This window comes from Macaca thibetana, chromosome 19 (genome assembly GCF_024542745.1).
Source record: "Macaca thibetana thibetana isolate TM-01 chromosome 19, ASM2454274v1, whole genome shotgun sequence".
In the NCBI taxonomy this organism is placed as follows: domain Eukaryota; kingdom Metazoa; phylum Chordata; class Mammalia; order Primates; family Cercopithecidae; genus Macaca; species Macaca thibetana.
Genome location: NC_065596.1, coordinates 47,597,496 through 47,615,784, shown reverse-complemented (window position 1 = coordinate 47,615,784; position 18,289 = coordinate 47,597,496). Strand labels below are relative to the sequence as shown.

General features: G+C 43.8%; 1 long non-coding RNA gene across 2 annotated transcripts in view; it reads right to left on the bottom strand.

The window, feature by feature from the left end:
- Positions 1–9,414, bottom strand: part of LOC126941815 (uncharacterized) — a 33,477-nt gene extending 24,063 nt beyond the window's left edge. The window contains exons 1-2 of one of the 2 annotated variants that reach the window (XR_007721438.1): positions 8,819–9,414; positions 5,136–8,537 (exon numbers count right to left, since the gene is read on the bottom strand). This is a non-coding gene — a long non-coding RNA (uncharacterized LOC126941815). The remainder of the gene's footprint in view (positions 1–5,135; positions 8,538–8,818) is intronic. The other variant, XR_007721437.1, reaches the window with a different exon arrangement.
- Between the last annotated feature and the right edge of the window lie 8,875 nt (positions 9,415–18,289).

Sequence of the window (18,289 nt, the reverse complement as noted above, 5' to 3'; positions counted from 1 at the left end):
CAAAGTGAGACTAAGCAAAAAGAACAAATCTGGTGGTGTCACATCACCTGACTTCAAACAATTCTCTAAGTCCAGAGTCACCAAATAGCGTGGTACTGGTATAAAAATAGGCACATAGACCAATGGAACAGAATACAGATCCCAGAAATAAACCTAAATACTTACAGCCAACTTATCTTTGACAAAGCAAACCAAAACATAAAATGGGTAAAGGACACCTTATTCAACAAATGGTGCTGAAATAATTGGGAAACCGAAAGTAGGAGAATAAAACTAGATCCCCATCTCTCAACTTATACAAAAATCAACTCAAGATGAACCAAGGACTTAAATCTAAGACCTGAAACTATAAAAATTCTAGAAGATGATATTGGAAATATCCTTCTGGACATTGGCTTAGACAAAAATTTATGACCAAGAACCCAAAAGCAAATGCAACAAAAGCAAAAATAAATAGGTGAAAATTAAACTAAAGAGCTTCTGCACAGCAAAGCAACAGTCAGCGGACTAAACACATAATCCACAGAGTGAAAGAAAATCTTCACAATCTATACATCTGAAAGACAACCAATATCCAGAATCTACAAGAAACTCAAACAAATTAGCAAACAAACAATCCCATGAAAAAGTGGGCTAAGTATGTGAATAAACAATTCTCAAAAGAAGATATACAAATGGCTAACAAACATATGAAAAAATGCTCAATATCACTAATGATCAGGGAAATGCAAATGAAAACCACAATGTGATACCACCTTACTCCTGCAAGAATGTTCATAATCAAAAAATGAAAAAATAATAGTTGTTGGACAGGCACAGTGGCTTACACCTGTAATCCAAGGTGGCCAAGATGGGCGGATCACTTAAGGTCAGGAGTTTGACACCAGCGTGTACAACATGCTGAAACATGGTGAAACCCTGTCTCTACTAAAAATACAAAAAATTTACCTGGGTGAGGTGGCACATCCCTGTAATCTCAGCTACTCCAGAGGCTGAGGCAGAAGAACGGCTTGAACGTGGGAGGCAGAAGTTACAGTGAGCCAAGTTCTTGCCACTGCACTCCAACCTGGGTGAAAGAGCAAGACTCCATCCATCTCAAAAATAAATAAATAAAAATAATAGATGTTGATGTGGAAGCGGTGTAAACGGAACACATCTACATCACTGGTGGGAATGTAATCTATAAATGAGTGGATAAAGAAATTGTGGTATATATATATGATTGAATACTACTCAGCCATAAAAGAAATGAATTAATGGCAATCGCAGCAACCTGGAAGAAACTGGAGACTATTATTCTAAGTGAAGTAACTCAGAAATGGAAAACCAAACACTGAATATTCTCACTCACAAGTGGGAGCTAAGCTATGAGGATGCAAAAGCATAAGAATGATAAATTAGACTTGGGGAAAAGGTTTGAAGGGGGTGAGGGATAAAAGACTACAAATTCAGTTCAGTGTCTGCTGCTCTGGTGATGGGTGCACCAAAATCTCATAAATCACCACTAGAGAATTTGTGTAATTAAACACGAAATCCCCAAAATCCTATGGAAAGAAAATATTTAAAATAAAACAAAACAATAAAAAATTTAAAAACATAGTTACTAGAAAATTCTTAGAAAATGTAAAAAAAATAAAAAAAAAAAATAAAAAAAGTTCCTGAAGGTCATATACCAGAAACTCTATTATGTTGCCTCTTAATGCGTATATTTGAGCCCACTTCCTCAACTTCTGATAACTTATCAGGAAGCTGCTGATCACCTGTTTCAGGTTTTTTCTATCTATTGTGAGCCTGTATCTCCCTGTACCTAACTGCAACCAATATTACTTTAGAATTAACAACCACTTGACTTGACCATCACTTGGTGATGAACACTTGACGTTTCTAGTGTGTGGAGGTGGAAGGATCTCTCCTGCCCTGCTCATGTCTGACCAGCTACTTACTGCAACACTTTCAGATTTTTTTTTTTTTTTTTTTTTTTTTTTTTTTTTTAGATGGAGTCTCCCTCTCTCACCCAGGCTGGAACGTAGTGGCGCAATCTCAACTCACCGCAACCTCTTCCTCCCGGATTCACACCATTCTCCTGCCTCAGTCTCCCCTGTAGCTGGGACTACAGGCTCGCGCCACTATGTCTGGCTAATTTTTTGTATTTTTAACAGAGACGGGGTTTCACTGTGTTAACCAGGATGGTCTCGATCTCCAGACCTAGTGATCTGCCCGCCTCGGCCTCCCCAAGTGCTGGGATTACAGGCATGAGCCACTGCGCCCGGCCTCAGATTTCTTATTATCAGATTTTAGGTAGGACAAACAGCTGATATTTCTGGCTTTTGATTTCTTTTTTGTTTTTTTTTTAACCAAAAGTATTAGTTCCCAAATGAAACTAATAAGCCTTAACCAAGATTACGGCTTAGCCAAGCATCTATGAGGCATCTCCAAAGAGGTGAAGGAGCACCTCAAAAACTCAAAAATCACACAAATATCAAAACAAGGCTGGTTCCTTCATCTGAAATTAAATCCAGGATACAGCAATAAAAGCATAAAATTTTTAACTGTTCGATGATAAGGTAAAGTGGATTTTATTCTTATTTTCTCATAGGTTCTAAGGCAAGCAGTTTGAGTTTACAAAAAAAATTAACTCTTAGGTCAGATTTTTGCTCTGTAATTTAGTTAAAAGAAAATTTAAGGCTAGCCATAACACTATTAGGTAGGTATCTTTCTTTGAAATTGAATCCTCTGATCAACCGTTTGGAACAAGAGAGTTCTAAAATATTTTTTAACTTAGAAGTCCCAATGTAAAGAGTCCTTCTTCTGGCCATGGACAATTAGAATTTCCAGTGATGTATTTATTCTAAGTGACTCAATCCAACAGCCTCTTTGGTGATAAACCAACCCCAATGATCTTTTCCCCACCCCAACACAATAAAATATGTACTCTCAGGAACAGGCTTAGGAAAGCAAAAGACTGGTGTTGCCACTGCCCTATCCAAGCAAAAAGACTTGGGATGACCAAAGTCCAAGATGGATGGGATTTCTTATGACAAGCCCTCCTGGGAGCTTAACACATTTGGAAAACAAAAGAAAAAATGAAAAACCTCAGGTTCTCAGCCATGTTAAGCTGGTCACCTAATGTGACTCAAAAATGATTCCTCCCCCTGATGGTGGACCAAGAGTGAGTGCTCCCACTTGGTCACAAATCAAGTCCTCAAGGACATATGACCACTAGAGCGTAATTGACATTACCGACCTTCTGAGTAGAGAGCAATCATACACCTGCAGATAATCAAAGGTTGTTCTTAAGACCACCTGAGTAAACTCCTCTACAATCCTTTGTATCTATACCTTTTAAGAGAATTCAGCTGCCTTCAGACAAATGTTTTACTGAAGCTATGCAACCTCCCCGGCCTTCCAAGAAGGTTTGTGACTATTTCCTATAACTATCTTTATAATTTTTCCTCTAAAATCATTTCCACCACCCTGACTGAACTCCCACATCTCCCCCTTTTCTGTTTCTTGTGTCTCTCTCAAAACAAAACAAAAACAAAAGAAAACAAAAAAAGATTTCTCTCCACTTGTTCCCGAAGCTCTATGTCTAGCTTACCTTCTTTTGGGAACCATGGGTTAAGTGATACAATTTGCATTAGGTCCCTTAATTAAGCCTGCAAAACCGAGGCTCCAGTGGCTTGAAGCAGCTGTTTGAATACTTTTAGATACTGCTCCTGTTGTGCTGATAACTGTTGTCCAGTGATAAAAGCCCACCCTGAACAATTCCCTCGAAATTGGAGATCCCAAGTTGGCACCAATGACCTACTGACTTACTGACTTATCGACTTACTGGCTTACCAACCGCACAGTCTTCTTAGTTTTCAGAGGTTCTGCTGCAATTATTTGCAGGTATACCTCAGACCTGGGCACCAACATGCCAGGTCCTCACATGGGGCACCAACTGTCTGGGTCCAACCGGCAGACTCTGACCCAGCAATGGATGAACAAATACACTCAGACACTCATATCCAGTGAAAGAGCAGGCTAGGTGTCCAAGTAACTCACTGATACCTAGAAGGGCCCAGTAAAGAGTTAACAGCAGCGGCCCGGATCTGCCAGTGAAATTCGCATTTATTTAGTACAGATTAAATAACAAAGGTCTTGAGTAAACACCACTAGAAGGTAATTGACATTGCCGACCTCCCCAAGAGTAGTTCCCCCAGCATAAGATTAAATGTTGGTTTTAGGACCGCCTGAGTAAACAAGTTATTTAGATAAACTCCTCTACATTCTTGTGTATCTATGCCCTAAGCTTTTAAGATAATTCAGCTACCTTCAGCCAAACCTTTTACTTGAAGCTATGCAAACCCCCAGGTTCCAAGGTTTGTGACTATTTCCTATAACTATCTTTATATTTTTTCTCCAAAAATATTTCCCACCACTTTGACTGAAGTCCCACAGTTGAGAAGACAGGGAAGTGCATCAAACAAGCAAGAAAAAATTAGAACAATTTTGACCATAAGAAAGTAAAATGTTGGTCAGGTCTTTCAACACAGATCAAAATAAAAGGGAGATTAGGGCCATGCTATGAGGACACTGAATGGCAGCCTACGTAATGGGAACTTCATCCCACAGATAAGAGAAGTCACTGGAAAGCTTTGAAAAGGTCACAAACATGACAAACAGCATTTCCAGGAAGATTACTGTGACCAATATTAGGCAAGAGAAGTTGGGAAATGATCTTCAACTTTGGACACTTAATAGAAATATTTAAAAGATCTATATTTCTTTTCTTTCCTTTTCATGTTTAATTTTGAAATAATTTCAGACTTTCTAAAATGTTCCAAAAATAGGCAAAGTCCTCATATGCTTTTCATTCAACTTCCTTAAATAGTAACATTATAGATATGCACCTAATAATCAAAATCAATAAATGATTATTAACACTGTAAAATGAAAGCCTGTAGAGACCTTATCCAAATCCCCTCTATGTTCTGACTAATGTCCTTTTTCTGGACCAGGATCCAATCTAGTATCACATATTGCTCTTCATTGTACTGTTCCCTCAGTCTTCTTTAGTCTGGGAAAGTTAGGATTTACCTTTAAGAGCTTCACAATTTTGAAGAGTATTGGTTACTTATTTCATAGCAGACCCTCATTTTGGACTTTTCTAATATTTTCTCACGATTAAACTCAGGTTATACAGTTTGTAGAAGAATACCACAGGGATGATGCTGCACCTCCTCCATCTATTATATTAGAATGCCCTAAGATGTCGTCATCTCTGACTACTGGAGACGTTAACTTTGATCACTGGGTTAAAGTTCCTCCACTGCAAAATGACCCTTTTCTTTCAAAGCATTTTTAAACAACCAATCTCTGGGCTACACCACACATTAGCCAAATCAGATAGGCTTGAGGGATGGTACAGGCATTGGTAGGGTTTAAATGCTCTACAGGTGACTGTAATCAATATCTGGAAATGGAAACATATGGCTTAGACAGTGAAGATTAGAATCCTGAAAATCAGCTAGGAGACCATTGCTAAGGCTTCTCTTAAAAAAAAAAAATCTAATTCTAAACAAAAGCAAATAGATGTGGATTTTGGCATGGACATATGGTAGAGAAATTGAGGAAAAATAGAAATCACCTGATGGGGAAAGAGATGCGTAAGCAGACTGCAGTCCAATTAAAAAAAGAAAAGGCAGAATCAGGTGTGGTGACACTTGCTTGTAATTCCAGCATTTTGGGAGGGAAAGTGGGCAGATCACTTGGGCCCAGAAGTTTGAGAAAAGCCTGGGATTTCACCAGCCTGGGTGAAACCCCATCTCTCCAGAAACAAACACAAAAAATTAGCTAGGCATGGGGGCACGTGCCTGTGATTCCAGCTACTCAGGAAGCCCAGGCAGGAGGATCGCTTGAGCTCACAAGGTTGAGATTGCAGTCAATTATGATCTCGCCACTGCACTTCAGCCTGGGTATGAGAGTGAGACAATCGCTCTTTAAATTAAAAACAAAAAAACAACAGTAAAAATAATGTTCTAAGGTGAGATCTAGTACAAAAACTGCATCTTATTCTGTGATGTTTGGATGCTATAATTAAAATAGAACATGGAGGTGTTTCCATACGAATAGCTGACAGATTCTATACTTTTTATGCAGCTGCTTCATATTCTATTGTGTAGATATAAGGTAATGTGTTGAATTAGCATCGTGCTGGTGAAAGTCTAGGTTGTTCCCAACATTTTGCTGTTAAACAAACAATACAGTGAATAACTCTGATTAGGTGTCATTTTTCATGACTGGTAGTGTGATAAATTTTTCCCAGTAAAGTTTGGGAGGCAAAAATATGTATTTTTGAAATTTTGACATGCATTAAGAAATTTTACTCTCCAAGGTTTGTACATATTTTTATGTTCCAAGAAAAGTAGGGGAGGGTAATATCACCTCAGCTGGTGTCACACTGAAGTCCTGAGTGACAGGACCTTTAGGGACACAGGCACACGGCCATATCCCTGGTGCTCACACAGGGCAGGGGCATCTGGATCCTGGGAAGCTCCAGGAAAGGTGAGGATCCCCTCTAGAGGACACCCTACTAAGGATCAGAAAGGGGCTAAGGTGTTCAAGAGATTACAGCAGGTCTTAAACTATGGGAAAGTTCCAGTGGAGGGCATTAAGGTTCAAGGAGCAAGCTGAGGTGAGAAAGTGGGAGAGGCTGAAGGAAGGAGAAGGTAAAAAGCTCTAGGGAAGCTAGGGAAGGCACATGAGAGCTCTCCACTCCTCCTCAGCATTGAACTTTGTAGTGGTCATGCTGGTGGGGCTCTGTGAGCTCTAGAATGTTCAACACTATCTGGGGACTCTACCCACTCAAGGCCAGCAGGACTCCCTCCCCCAGCTCTGACAACCAGCAATGTCTCCAGACTTTGCCAAATGCTTTTCCCAATGTAAAATTTCCCCCTGGCAGAAGCATTAATCTACACTAATCTATAAAAGCAAATCACCACTAAAATCCATCACCTCTTGGTAGAAGATTTACAAGTGTGAGGGGGTAAAATGGAGGTCTTCAATATCTACTGAAATGACTTTTACTTAATCAGTAATTTGATGTCCCAGAAGGCATGTTTAGAGGTGATGCCACATGGCTGCCTGTACCTCACAGCAGAAAGGGTGTGGGTTTTCCAAGCGTTTTAACCGTGAACTGGAAATGTCCGTAATTGTGAAAGGGAATGACACCCACTGGGTTACATTAAAAAATTGATCTAGGGAATTCTGCAGATATTGGGAGAAAAAAAATACACAATGTAAACCCAAACCCCATTCTGATTCTCTCACCATCTTAGGGCCATCTTGTCTATCTATGAATGGTAGCATAGAGATTTTTGTATATTTTCAAAATTGCATACTGTTGGATCATTTTTAAAATAGGAATAAATCCCAAACTGGATGAGGTAACTGGACACTGCTGGAGTCTCACTTTTGCCCAGGAGAGCTGACAACATCCTGCTCCCCCTGGCCTGGACACTGACTGACTCAGGGGCCTAAATGCTCTCTTATTATGGAGAAAGAAGATGTTTTGAACATTCTCATCATTCACCCATTCACCTCTCACACCCGTTGACCTCTCAAACCTCTTCCCCACTCCTGAATTTCATTCTCAATTTACTGAGCTCCATTTCTGTCCCTCATCCATCCAACATGTGGTGGGTCCAGGTGGTGGCTTCTGCCCATGGTTTTGTAAAAAACAAAAAAAAAAAAACAAAAACAAACAAACAAAAACAATGAAAAAGACTTTCAAAATTCTTTGCCTGAATCCTCCTTAAACTGACCTCCACCTGCAGCACCATGATCATACCAGCAGAATTTGGACACTTTTTCTGGTAATCAGATGCTTTCCATCTCTCATTAGGAAATGTGACTCTCTCCACCCTGCATAAAGGTTTTCCCAGTAGAAATCAACACAGAGATACTGCCTGTGTGTTTCGAAAGGAAATGGATTCTATAAGAACATGTGAAAGCTGCAATTATAGAAAAGACCACGTAAAACATACATTATGTAGATGATTCTCACCATTCCTTTAAGAGATATATTGTAAAACATGACATTAATAGTTATTCTAGAAGAATAAAGCATGCATACTGTTTTCTTAAATTAATTTTAATAAGGTGGTTCCTCCCATGTGCCCAGGCTGGGACTCTGAACAAAATTCTCCATCTTCAGGGGCAATGCCTGAGAGGATGACATGGACTTAGGCCTGATATGCAGCCATTTCTGTCCACCCTGCCCCTGCTGCAGGACAGTACCAGCCCAGGGCCTAAATCTCCTGCTGAAGAGCTGAGAGAGAAAATGGAATATCCAAAGCCTCTTACCTTTCTCCAGTCCGCTTGAATGGGTACCAGTGCAATCCATTTGCCCCTGAGGACACCCAGCTGTTGGTCTTTGGCTTTTAAGAGTCAGACCTCAGTGGCTTCTCTGGGTCCCAGCTGCTTTCACTCTGCTGAGCCCTGCTCTTTCCCATGGGGGTCACTTCCCTTCCAAGCATGTCCTCCAGCTCCAGCTGACAGGTCAGCCAAACAAGAACCAAGAGAATGAACAACGATTTCAATATCTTTTGTCCAGTAGAGATCTAAACTGCACAAAAAAAAAAAGAAGTAGAGAGGCACACTGCTCCCCTGACAACATTGTGTCCCAAAGCAATGTCTTCTGTGCCCCTCATTAAGGAGCTCGCTATCTCTCACCACATAGGCAAGTGCTTCTAGGGCCTCTCAATTCCTCAAAGGGAGGCAACACACATTTTAACCCAGTACCTCAGCAAAGGAAGTGGTGATAATTACCTACCTGTGATAAAGTTCCTGAAAAGATCCCTAGACTGCAAATTTCCCCTCTGAAATACGACAGAAAAAGCTTTCCAATTGCAAAACATTGGCCTCCTTGCTGTTAAAAAAGTACCCCTGAAAGAGCCAAAAGAATTTTGCCAAAATAAATTGCAGAACTTGAACTTTCTTATTTGAAATCTCACAAAACATTCCAAGTACTAAAAACAGAAACTGCTGGCATAAGAATACAAATAGGGACCAAAGGGATAGAATTGAGAGTCTAGAAATAAACACTCACCCTTATAGTTCATTTCTCTTGAATAAGGGTGTCAAGATAATTTAATGGAGGAACAATCATCCTCTCAAATAATGGTGCAGAAACAACTAGATAACCACATGCAAAGCAATAAACTTAGAGAACTATACTTCCAACCATATCAAACAATTATCTTAAAGTGGATGAGTGAGTTAATTATAAAATCTGTAACCACAAGAACATCTTAGAAAAAGACATAGGGGTGAAACTTAATGATCTCAAATGTGCAATGGATTCTCAGGTATGACCCAAATGCATGAGAAAGAAAAAGGAAAAATAGATAAATTGGGCTAAAGATGCAAGCCTTTTGTGCATCAAAGGATATTATCAAGAAAATAAAAAAACCAAACACAGAATGAGACACAACAGTTGTAAATCACATAGACAATGGTTTCATGCCCAGAATATATAAAGAACTGCTACAACTCAGTAACAAAGAGACAAACCTTCCAATTTATATGAATGGGCAAAGGACGCAAATAGACATTTCTTCAAAGAAGATATGCAAATCATCAAGAGGGACATGAAAAGAAACTCAACATCATTAGTCATTAGGAAAATACAAAGTCAAAGCCACTATGGGATCCCACACTAAACCTACAAATATGGCTACCATTCTTTTCAAATGTTAAATAACAAGTGAAAGCCTTATGTAGAATTTGGAATCCTCATACATTGCTGGTGAGATTATAAAACTGTGCAGCCACTAGGAGAAATAGTTGTGCTGTTCCTCAAGAAGCTAATCATAGAATTCTCATGTGAAACAGCATCTATTCCTAGGTATATACCCAAAGAATTGAATCCAGGGACTGAAACAGGTACTCGCATGGGAATGTTGATTGTAGCATTACTCACAAAAGATAAAATATGAAAACAATCCAAGTGTTCATCAGCACACGAATAAACAAATGTGGTCACACACACAACAGAATGTTAATCTGCCATAAAGAGGAATGAAGCTCTGACATCCGCTGGAAGATGCATGGACTTTGGAAACATTTATGCTAAGTGAAATATGTCAGAAACTAAAGAACATATATATATAATTCCATTTATATGAAACATCAAGAATAGGCAAATTCACAGACACAGAGTAGAGATGATCAAGGTCTAGGGTGGAAAATATAGGGAGTTATTATAGTTTCAATTATACAAAGTTTCAGTTTAAAATGATAAAAATTTTCTAGGAAAAATAGTGGTGATACTTAACACTGTGTTTGTGGTTAATTGCATTTGACTGCACATTTTAAAGTGATTAAAATAGCACATTATTCACAGAACTGTGCAAAATCGATTTCTATTATTTAATTGACCCAGGCTAAGGTGTTTGTTATGGCAGCTGAAGCCCATGAATACATCATCTGACCCAGTGTTTTCCATGAAACGTATCAGTTTTTCAATCAAGTTAGCTGGAAGCTCCTGTCCCCAGAAGAACTGCAGGTCCCAAAACAAGAGCTCCAGCAGGGGTTCAACGAGCACAGGTCCCACAGGGCAGCCTCGATGTCAGGCCCTGGACGGCATGTGAGGCTATAATGATACAACCACAACGTGAAAGTGTAAGTGTTTTTACTACTTAGAGACACTGGGGAGCACTCAGCACACCTGGAGACCACAGATACAGAGGTCAGCGAGCCCAGGCAGGGAGGAGAGAAGAGAACGGTAAGCCAATGTCTTTAGTAAGTCCAGGTGTTATCTGACAGGTTTCCAGCAGGGAGCTTTAATGGATGTGTTTAAAGCAAGTAGCAAACACTGGGATCAGGAGATCACGCTGTGATTGAGAAGTGGTCTCTTTAAATGTGAGGACAAATGTCAGAATATCAGTTTAAAGAAAGTAGATGGAGAGAGAGGAGCCCAGCACACCAAGCAGGAGAGATGCCTCTTAGATTTTATCGCTGGCCACCAACTGCAGTCACTTGAACCAGATACAGTATTGAAAACTGCCATGGTGAGCAAGGCCTGCCTCTGATGTGAGGCAAATAAATTTACACTTAAAAAATGAATGCCAAGGCAACATGACACTATGAGCACTCATGACATCCAGGGACACCAGCAGGGTGTGGTACTGTGCCCTGGAGTCAGAATCCTGGGTTCTGGTCCCTGGGAGTGAGAAAATGAAAATGACTTGTCCCTACTCCCCTGGCATTGATCCTCCGACCCTGCTGCTCCGTCTTCTGCTCCCAAGCCCATGTGCAGTGCTCAGCCCCAGACATCACTGCCCCCAGAGAATACACAGTGCCGCCTACTGCACACAAACACAAACTCACTGAAGGTGACAAAAATCTGTGTTCCGGACATCCGATCGTGAAAGAGGGAGAACAGTGAACGTGGAGCCACAGAGACTGGGACTCACAGGACTGGAAGGTGATGGAGCTGTAACATAACATATGTGTGACCTCGTTTGAAACGTGCAGATCCTTGTGGAATAAAACACGCAGCCTGGCCTGGGACTTTGGCCACCCACGCTTCCCTTCCAGTTCCACCAGAGGGCGGCAGAGTCCCTCCAGCCTGGAGCCTTCCCAGGGGATGCCGACCTCCCTCAGCAGAACCTGTAGCCAAGCAGGGTCCACCCTCACCAGGGTCACCTCGGCCCAAGTCCTCAACGTCCTCCATGCTCCCCACACGGACTGTGTCAGCTCCTCCCTGACCTGGCGGCCGCCAACCTAACACCACTCCCTCTGCAGGCAGCTCCTGCCCCACACACCTGCTCTTCCCTGGGCTCAGTTAAAAAGACATCTCCTAGGGCAGCGCTGGTGCACGGGACACCACACTGCGCGCTTTCCCCTCGTGACCTCCCTCCATCCTCATCAACTCTTTCTGTCACTGCTCCCTAAATGCCCGCCCACGCTCCATCTGTCCTGTTCTGTGGGGCATCCCAGGCCAAGCCTAGCGCTGACACAGAACAGCGGCTGCCTGAGGGCCCACAGCCTCCCCGGGAATCGGTCAGGCACCCTGTGACCTGCTTGCCCGCTGCACCCGTGGGGCCCAGAGCACGTGTGATGGTTACACACAGGCACCACATAGGATGTGGCCACCTACCCCCGGCTGTCCCTTGGGAAGCAGACCTCTCCTGTGTCCCTGCCGGGAGAAGGGGGTATTATTGCTCTTTGCTCCTGAGAACACAACTCACCCCCACCCGCCTTCTCAGGTGTGAGCGACGTCCCTCCAGAGAGGCTCTCTGGTGACTGCCTGTTCCTCCTCTACAGAGAGCATCTTGGCCAGGTGAAAACCCTCAGGACAGACCCCTGGGTATGTCAGCACATGGAGGGCTGAGCCCATCACGGCCACGGAGTAAGTCGGGATGAATCTCTCCAGCTCTGAACCCCTGGTCTGTCCCAGGCTCCCCTTCCTGTATCTCAACGAGCCATGTTCCACGGGGTTCCTGGGTAACGTCCCACTTCCTCCTGCACCACCATGGGGAAGGTGTGGTGACCACAGGACAATCAGACGGCAGGGAAGAGAGGACACCAAAGATGGTCAGGAAGAGATGAGAAACCCATCCACCAGTCCTAAGGGAGCAATAGAGTGACTGAGAACTGTCCCTTTGACCATGGGAGTCACAGCCCCCACTGAGCAACCAGCACAGGCCTCTCCTCCCAAGAGGCATGAGAGATTCACCCTGCACACCTCCAGGAAGGACAGTTTCCTCTGGGACACCCAGGTCATGAATGTCCATCCTTGGAAGTTGCAGCCAAGCTAGACACAATTAGAGAAAGGAAGGGTCCCTGTCACCAGGCAACACACAGCTCACCCACAGCACAATGTGGTGTCCCTATAACAGGGACCTGATGCAGCTCCAGCCTCCTGCACTGAAGGGGAGAGCCAGATGGGGATGAAAGAGGGCAAGGGGTGTGAATGTACACCCTGACCCAGAGCCACTGGGTCAGCAGGAGGCTGAGGCCCAGAACTGTGCTTGCCCAACCTACAGGATATGTGACTCTGTGTGTCTGTGCGCGCCTCTTTTTTGTGTATGTTTGTTGTTTTGCACATAGTGTGTACCGAGGTTTGGTGACAAAATCACTGCTGAAAAAGGTGGAGGCCTCCACAATTCCCAGGGACCTGACACACAGACAAAAGGAAAAAGAGAAGGAGGGACAAAGAGGCAGGACTGAGAGGGGAGGGGATAGAGAGGTGTCCTGGGCTCAGACCCCGCCCATAAGCCTGAGAAGTGCTCCTGCCCCGGGAAGAGGCTCAGCACAGAAGGAGGAAGGACAGCACAGCTGACAGCTGTGCTCGGAAAGATTTTGGATCCAAGGTCATCTCCACAGAGGAGAACACACAGGCAGAAGAGGCCATGGGGCCCCTCTCAGTGCCTCCCCACACACTGCACATCACCTGGAAGGAGCTTCTACTCACAGGTGAGGAGAGAACTTCCTGGGAGAGGACAGGAGGAGGAAGCAGAATGATTGGATGGGGTCTCCTGGAGAGGATGGAGTTCTAAAAAATAAAATAAGCCAGCACTTTGGGAGGCTGAGGTGGATGGATCATGAGGTCAAGAGTTCAAGACCAGTCTGATCAACACAGTGAAGCCCCGTCTCTACTAAAAACAGAAAAAATTAACCAGGTGTGGTGGTGTCCTCCTGTAATCCTAGCTACTCAGGAGGCTGAGGCAGGAGAATTGTATGAATCTGGGAGGCAGAGGTTGCAGTGAGCCGAGATGGCGCCACTGCATGCCAGCCTGGGAGACAGTATGAGACTCCGTCTCAAAAAGAAAAAAAAAAAAATAAATAAAAGAAAGAAGGCTCTGTTGGAGCCTGGATTGGGGAAAATATACCAGAGAGGGACAGGGTCACAACAGGAAAATCACATTTAAGTGGAACTGGTAATAGGTAGGAAAATCTCAAGTGTTCTGTTCTCCTGGTTTAGCATCACTGGCCACCATATTTTGAAAAATGATAATAATAACTATTATCGGATGACACTTCAGATGAAAATATAAGCAGGACATGAAACACTGTCCTCAGCAAAAAACCTCAACAATTGGGGAAAGAAAAAAAAAATCCCTGGCTTGGAGGTCCCTGGGAACCCTCACATCTGCAGGAGTCTGTAGCCTGTCCCAGGCGCTGGGGTGTAACCAAGATCACTAACGTCCCTGTCCTCATGGAGCTCATGCTCTCATGGGCAGGAAGGCAGACATGCAAAGAGATCTGGAATGTGAGGTCAGGTGTTGACAAGAGCTCCAGAGGGAGCAGAGAAGGGAAAGGTCAGAAAGGGAAGACCCAGGGTCTCTGAAGGAGGTGTCAGGAAAGAAGTCTAAGGATGCCCTGATGTGAGCAGGACCTGAGGGCAGTGTGGAGGGAGCCATGCAGACCCCTGGGGAAGAGGATTTCAAAGAGAAAAATGCCGAGGTCAGAAGTGTTGAATGAATGGGGGTCGTGCTGCTGACCTTGACCCAGTAGGACAGTAGGACAAAAACACACACACACATACACACAAAAAGGGGTGTGTGTGTTTGTGTGTGTGTGTGTGTGTGTCTACAAGGCTGATGATTGAAGAGATCTTCTCAGGACCCAAGGCCCCATCTTTTCATCCCAATACATAGGTCTCAATATTGACTGATGCTCTCTCCACCTCCTAGCATCACTTTTAATCTTCTGGAACCCGCCCACCACTGCCCAAGTCACGATTGAAGCCCAGCCAACCAAAGTTTCTGAGGGGAAGGATGTTCTTCTACTTGTCCACAATTTGCCCCAGAATCTTACTGGCTACAGCTGGTACAAAGGGCAAATAATAGACCTCCAGCATTACATTACAGCATATACAATAGACACTGAAATGATTGTACTTGGGCCTGCATACAGTGGACGAGAAACAGTATATTCCAATGCATCCCTGCTGATCCAGAATGTCACCAAGAATGACACAGGATCCTACACCATTCAAATCACAAAGCGAGGTGATGAGACTAAAGGAGTAACTGGACATTTCACCTTATACCGTGAGTGATTCCACATGATCCCTGGGTGTTGGGGGGTGGGGGTCACTTCTACTTTGCACACACAGGAAGGTCAGGCCTGGACTGTGCCTGTGTCCCTCTCTGCATTATGTCCCATGTTGGGGTTTCGGCATTTAGTGCAGGACACACACAGAGGAGACAAACCTCAACAGATCAGAATTCCTTTCCTGCCTCCAGACCCTGCAGACACTTGCTGCACAGGAAGGACAGTCTGATGGGGGGGGGGTGCTCAGCAGGAGGAGATCAGTCTCAGCCAAGCACCTCATGCCCTCTTCATAAACTTGACCCTGAGAAAGACCCTGGAGAACTGAGTAGGGCTTTGCCTAAGAGGCCCCTTGAGATACTCTCAGAAAAGCTCAGCCCTAGAGACCTCAACCCCAGACCGCTGTCCCCAAATCCTTACTCCAGATAAAGCTGAGGAGCCTGTGCCAGGGCTGGGTTGTGGCAGGGCTTACTGGGACCAAGGATTCACCAGCTGTCTGAGGACTGTGTCTCCTGGAGCTGCTCACCAGCCAGGGCTCAGCCCTCAGAGCCTCATCTGGGCAAACACAGAGCTTTCTTCACCTGACACTCAGAGTGGAGAGGACAGAAAGACAAGCTTTGTAGGCCATCAGTCAACTGCCTTGTGAGGCTTAGGACACTCCATAGAAAGTCTAAAGTCCCCAGAAGCAGAAACAGAAAGAGAGAAAATGTACCTGGCAGCAGCTTGTCCACAGGGATCTGACCTAAAGGTGCTCTCTCATGGAAGTGAATAATAATAAATGCTGTTTGTGTGAACACCTCCACTGTGCCAAGCATTAGGTCACGTGACTGTGAAGAATTTACAATTTATTCACAGATAGCATGAAAAGCCACAGTCCATTTGCCATTTAGCTTATTTGACTGAGAGAAAACTGAGGCACAGGAAGGCACAGTCACTGAACCAGAGTCACACAAACACAAAAGGCAGATCAGGGTCACATGAGGTCTGTCTGCAGCCACAGGCCCATCCTCTCCTCCACCAGAAGTGAGGGATTACTGGGTTCCAACGACCCCATAGTCATTTATTGGCTCAAATCCTCTCTTCTTCGGCATCCAAACCTCAGAGGAGTGAGAGCAAATGGTCAGCTGATTAGTCTGTACTCCAGAACTAAATCACCTGCCTCAACTCGTCAGAGTCAGTGCAAAAAATGTCCAGGCCTCCCCCTCAGATCTTAACCCCTATCACTGAACCTGAAATCCTGTTTCCCAAAGTGTCCATGTCACTGGCTTACCGGACAAAGGACAGGACCTTGTTTTCTTTCCCCACTCACACCCTGCACCATCACGGGCCCAGTGAGAGACACACACTCAGGTGCTCTCACATAACAAATGAAGGAATTGAATGAAGAAATGAATGATCCATAACCTCTTTAGAGACTGGATCTCAGATGCAGAATCCTAGGAGGTCTAGGTCACACCTTTCCCTTGTCCTTCAGTGGCTGACACCCATCTTTCATCCCCCCACTACCTCTTGCCCCTAAAGACACCCCACCTCATGTAAGTCGAAACCCTTTGGCCACTGGAGGATTTTCAGGGCTCCCTGGTCCTGGACTGTGGAAATGGGGACACCTGGTCCCTGGGGTCTCTGAAGTCACTGTAGCCCCAACTGTTCACTGCCAGGCTGTCTCTGCCTCTCTCTGCTTCTCTGTGTCCCTCATCTTCCTCCCACTTCATTCTAACTGGCAAGCCCTGCCCTGCACAGCTTCTTCCTCCACCCCTAGGCCTTCCCCAGACACTCCCTCTAACTAGGCTGCCTTCTATTTCCTTCCTGCTAACACTGTGGAATTGTCCACCTCCCAGGTAATAGGAAAGGCATAGAAATGACCTGGAGTTTCCACTCCTACCAGGCTTCATCTCGAGCCAATGTCCCCAAGTCACTAAGAGAATTAACTTCCACTGTATCCCCATCCAGGGCTCTTTCCTGTTGTGAGGCTGATCTGTGCACAAGACACGTGGGACAGGGATAGGCAGCTCCTCCATCCATTCTTATAATTCCCAGACAAGTTCTTCTGGCCTCCTGCACAAACAAAACCAATTTATCCAGATGGTGATTTGCAGTAAAGAAATATTTTAATGACTCCAAGTCTGCCAAATAGGAGGACGGAGGTATATTATTACTCAAATCAGCCTCCCTAGTGGATCAGGGGTTAGAGATTTTTTCTTTTCTTAATTAAAAAAATTTTTTTTTAAAATATACTTTAAGTTCTAGGGTACATGTGCACAACGTGCAGGTTTGTTACATATGTATATATTTGCCATGTTAGTGTGCTGCACCCATCAACTCGTCAGCACCCATCAACTCGTCATTTACATCAGGTATAACTGTCATTGCAACCCCACCCCCAACCCCTCCCTATAATAGGCCCCCGTGTGTGATGTTCCCCTTCCCGTGTCCAAGTGATCTTATTGTTCAATTCCCACCTATGAGTGAGAATACACGGTGTTTGGTTTTCTGTTCTTGCGATAGTTTGCTGAGAATGATGGTTTCCAGCTGCATCCATGTCCCTATAAAGGACACAAACTCATCCTTTTTTATGGCTACATAGTATTCCATGGTGTATATGTGCCAAATTTTCTTAATACAGTCTGTCACTGATGGACATTTGGGTTGATTCCAAGTCTTTGCTATTGTGAATAGTTGCGCAATAAGCATACGTGTGCGTGTGTCTTTATAGCAGCATGATTTATAATCCTTTGGGTATATACCCAGTAATGGGATGGCTGAGTCATATGGTATTTCTAGTTCTAGATCCTTGAGGAATCGCCATACTGTTTTCCACAATGGTTGAACTAGTTTACAATCCCACCAACAGTGTAAAAATGTTCCTATTTCTCCACATCCTCTCCAGCACTTGTTGTTTCCTGACTTTTTAATGATTGCCATTCTAACTGGTGTGAGATGGTATCTCATTGTGGTTTTGATTTGCATTTCTCTGATGGCCAGTGATGAAGAGCATTTTCTCATGTGTCTGTTGGCTGTATGAATGTCTTCTTTTGAGAAGTGTCTGTTCATATCCTTTGCCCACTTTTTGATGGGGTTGTTTGTTTTTTTCTTGTAAATTTGTTTGAGTTCTTTGTAGGTGCTGGATATTAACTCTTTGTCAGATGAGTAGATTGCAAAAATTTTTTCCCATTCTGTAGGTTACCTGTTCACTCTGATGATAGTTTCTCTTGCTGTGCAGAAGTTCTTTAGTGTAATTAGA